The sequence below is a fragment of the Ovis canadensis genome, chromosome 6 (genome assembly GCF_042477335.2).
Source record: "Ovis canadensis isolate MfBH-ARS-UI-01 breed Bighorn chromosome 6, ARS-UI_OviCan_v2, whole genome shotgun sequence".
Taxonomy (NCBI): Eukaryota; Metazoa; Chordata; class Mammalia; order Artiodactyla; family Bovidae; genus Ovis; species Ovis canadensis.
The window spans coordinates 21,237,160-21,241,758 of NC_091250.1; the positions used below are offsets into that span (position 1 = coordinate 21,237,160).

The 4,599-nt window shown below is 44.7% G+C and overlaps 1 protein-coding gene across 1 annotated transcript in view; it reads right to left on the bottom strand.

Annotated features, from left to right (window-relative positions):
- Nucleotides 1-4,599, bottom strand: part of LOC138442267 (endogenous retrovirus group K member 9 Env polyprotein-like) — a 125,121-nt gene that overhangs the window by 28,405 nt on the left and 92,117 nt on the right. The window lies entirely within an intron of this gene.

A 4,599-nucleotide genomic window follows, 5' to 3' on the forward strand; every position in this document is an offset into this window, starting at 1 on the left:
TAAAGGAGTAATAGAGGACTTAAAAATTTAAAGAAAATTTTTAAATGGTAATAGTAAAAATATATCTAGGAATTTTTCTGGAGCTGTTGTGGGCAGTGTGGGGTTAGTTCAGTTTCAGATAGCTCCTTGATCCAGCTTATACTTCTCAAGATCTATAGGCCCCTTCCAATGTAGTCAGTGCTAACTACAAGGTTTGAATCTGTTGCACCTGTCATTTCCAGAGCGGTTCCCCCTGTTTATTTAGCTTCTTCTGTTTGCTGGTCTCTTCAGTGTCTAATTTCCGCCCTGACATAGGGGATCGAAGGTGGTCACTCATTTAGGCTAACTGATTCAGTCGTGCTGTGGGCAGGTTGGAACACTGCAAACAAATATCACTGGCGTATGCTCACCAGGTCCCGGCCGCACTGGGTTTGCCCCCGCTCACGGTTTGTGTGCTTTCCCAGTCTACACTGCTCAGGCTCCAGGTTGCTCTGCCTGGAACTGTCTGAGGTGGGCCCTGGATTGCGTGCACTTCCCAGGTCTAAGCCACTCTGGTTCAGGTTGGTTCTCAGGTAGTCCACAAAGGCTCAGACTCGGTTGGACCTGCCTCTTGTGCCCTTCCCCGGTCCAAGCAGCTCAGGCAACCAGGTGCTTGGCGAGCACAGTCACCCCCAGGTGTGGTGCGTCTTTTCACCTCCTCCATCCCAGCCGCTCGGTTTCCTGGGTGGCAGCAGGTGTGCCCGTCTCAGGTATGCCTTGTGTCTCTTCTGGGGAGCTGATCCCTGGCTGCAACCCTCCCTGAGAATGTCAACCACTCAGAATCCCAAGAAGTCTTGGTAGGCAAATGGGAGCCTGCTTGAGGTTTTGTAGAGGATGCTCCTCTGGGGCTGAGATTGCCCCTTTCTGGCTCTGGCTGCCCCCGCCTGCCTCCCTGTCTCCAGCCAGTGCACAGCCAGCTAGCTCTCCTGTGCTCAGTCCTTTGTTCTGTGAGTGGGCCAGGAAGTGCCTTAGGTTAGGGCTTTTCCCAGGATACTTCTGTCTCTCTCTTTTTACTTTCTGTCTGGCTATCCCACAGTTTGGGTCAGATTGCCCTCAGGGCATTCAGGCCAGGAGCTTACAATGCAGCCCACACCTCCCTGTTCAGCCCCCTGCTTGCTGGTGGCAAATGTGAGTGTCTGGACTACTTCTCTGCTGGAAGTTGCTGTTAGGCACCTAATTGGTGGGTTTTATTTATTTATTTAGTGTTCCTCCAGGTTATGTTGCCCTCTGAGGTTCCAAAACTCCCCACTGACCTGCCAGTGAGACTGTTTCCTGGTGTTTGGAAACTTCTCCTCTTTTCAGATTCCCTTCCTGGGACAGATCTCCGTCCCTACGTCTTTTGTCTCTCTTTTTATCTTTTATATTTTTTCTTACCGCCTTTCGAAGACAATGGGCTGCCTTTCTGGGTGCCCGATGTCCTCTGCCAGCATTCAGAAGTTGTTTTGTGGAATTTGCTCCGGCTCAAATGTTCTTACCATGAAGCTGTGGGGAGAAAGAGATCTTTCCTTGCTATTCCCTCCTCCGTCTTAGGACCACCCCTGAGACGTGAACTCTCCATTCTACCTCCACAGCAAGCTCACTTTCCATTCTGCTTCAGACCCAGGTTGCTAATGGAATGGGACTGAATATTTATATGTCTGTTTGTTTGTTTTAAAATCTTTCCTCTCGCAATGATACCTGCTACCACTCCAATATTGTCCCATGGACATTTCTTTATCTGAATAAAATATCCTACTAATTTAGGAAGTATTTGAGCCATAATATAACTTCTACTGAAAGTATTTGTCTTTTATAGTTGTTATTCTACACCCACAACATTTCAAAATTTCACTTCTTGATGTTTAAACCCTAATTTGAGCATGAGGAAACACTAACCTAAATCTTGCCAGGACTGTTTAAGAAAGATGAGGTTATAAAGTTAACCTTTTTAACAGTCCCTGGCAACCCATTCCAGTATTATTATCCAGGACATCCACGGACAGGAGCCTGACAGGCTATACTCCATGGGGTTGCAGGAGTTGGACATGACTGAACAACTGAGCACCATACTTTTCATGGCTGTACTGTATATTTTTATTGGTCACAGAGCCAACAAGAACTCTAACACCAACCAATGTACATAACGAAAGGTCCATCTAGACCTGAAAATTGAAGTACAGGGCTTAATGTCTATTTTGCTTTCCATCTATGCTTACAGAGGAGCTGGATGTATAGCTTTGTAGCTACTGATAGAGCTTTCTTCCTAAGAGTATGCTTATTAAAGCTGAACAATGCATGAATACATTTGGAATATATGAATACCTCTGGAAGGTTAGAAATAAAAAAATCAGGTTAAGAGTAGGGAAACCAGAGTGCGTAAAGCAACTCACCCCATATAAACATGTATTTTTTCTTAACATTTGTACATATTAATTAGGAGAATCTCTTGCTGAATTTAAGAATGCATTTGCTTTCTTCATTATCTCCTTTTAAAATGATGGCAGTATGAATCGCAGGGCAGGAGGAGCCTAAGGCAAAATGATGGCATTCCTCTAGGAATGTACACCTTCTGGACACTGCAAAAGCAAATGGAGAATGGGGGTGGAGTCTGCTTGGGGGGAGGTGACTGATGTCTAGGCTGCCTTAGGCCCTTTCAAGGAGGGAAATTACCTTTATTAAGGCTGCTATGTGCCATGTCTTGTGATGAGTAGTACCTGATGTTATGTAGTCCAGTGAGGTGTAAGTAGCATCATTTCTGTTAAGTCTGAGCAAAGTGAAGCTCAAAGACTTTTAGGCAACTTATCCAATTAAGAGGCAGAATAGGAGCCTTCTAGTTCTCTCACCCAGCCCCACAGTGCTTCAGTCCCTTGAAAGCACATGGTGATATACTCACTATGTCTCAGAACAGACAAGAGGATGGGCATTTTAAAATATTTGGTTACATTCTCCTGTTGATTTTTCTACAACTTGGCTCCTCTGTTGACTTCTTTAGCTGGTTATTTAAGCAGGTTATTTAAGGAAATATTAAGCAGGTTTATTGAGCAAATACCAGGGAAACATTCTCAGCGGGCATGAGAAACTCTGAACTCCATTTCTCATTGCTGATCACTCTTTCTTTGAAAAGCCCTTCATCTGCATTCCTTTGACAGGGGCTGTTGGTAGTTAACATTCATCTTTGGGTTAGCTGAGTAAGGTGTTACACAAAAATGGCCAACTGTAATCCTACCAAGTAGTCTGCATTTAATGACTACTTCCCAAGACCCTGAGGGCAGGAAGTCATCCTTGGAGCTGACTGAGGTGTGTGGCTGACTGAGGTCCAGAGGCTGACTGAAAAGCAGAATCAGGCAGGATGTCTCAGGAAAGGCGATTCTTTTGATGGGAGAAAATTGGGCATGACTCGTGTTCAGAAAGCCAAACAGGTAATTGAACCGAGGAAGGAAACTTACTACAAAAGTAAATGATAACCAAATGCTGCTTGATTTGAATATTAAATATTTTGGGTTTTAAAAGGAGATCTGATACCGGAATCCTCTGATAATACTTACCATTAGGAAACCTGTATAACTACAGCTTAAGTGCCTCATGACACAGGGCAAAGGGAATAGATAGCACTGTCTGGGGAGTACTGTCACAGGGAGAATCACCCCTGAGTCTGATCACGCCTCTAGGTTTGCAGAATATGGGGAAGAAGAACATGTTAACACCACAAGGATGCAATTAGCCTGTTTCTGAGTGTGGGGAATTCGATATAACAAATGGTTCAGTTTCTCTCTTTCAGCCTCTGCCATGAACATGCTGCTGAATGTAACTGGTGGAAATAGGCTAAATAAGCTAAACTACTACTACTGAAAATCTCTCTTCTACATTTGATTCAGACAAGAAGACAGTTAATAAGAATTCTGTCAAAAACTGGGCCTTCTGGTGTAGCTCCAGGACTCGCGAGGACAACCAACACCCACCTCTACCACCCAGAAAGCAAAAACAGCTTTTCGGAGCTCCTCTTGGTGATGTATGTGATAATGACACCCTGCCGACCCCAATTCTGGTAGGTCTTCTTTTGGTTTCGGTAACCTTCCTGAGGAGGGGAGTTCGCAGAGATCAAGTGTTCTCTTCCCAATCTACTCCACATGAAGAAGTCTGGCTTTGTCCGATAAATTTCACAATGTTATTTGAAAGAAAAAGATCTGATTTAGGTACTGCAGAGTCAGAAGGCAAATACAAGATGAAAAGTTACTCTCATCCATTCCACAGATTTCAACAAAGACCTATCTATACCAGCTCAGACCAGTTAACATGGACTCTGAAGAAAGGCAATCAGAGAAGGCGAGGTTGAGAAAAAGAATGAGACCTGGCACTTTACAGATCAGCTTTAATGAGGCGAGATGGGGCAGCAGTCAGATTAGGGAGCTGCTGCCCTTACCCAAGAAGAGGAAGTCTATATAGGCACGGATGTGGAAAGCTACTGTCTTAAGGGCGCCCATTCTTCTGCAAGGTTATTCAGAGTAGTTATCTCTTAAACAGCTGGGGCAAGGAATTTTGGAGATCGGCCAGAGACTGGGACCGGGTGGGAGCCGGGCGTAATCAACCCTATGTGCATTTTTT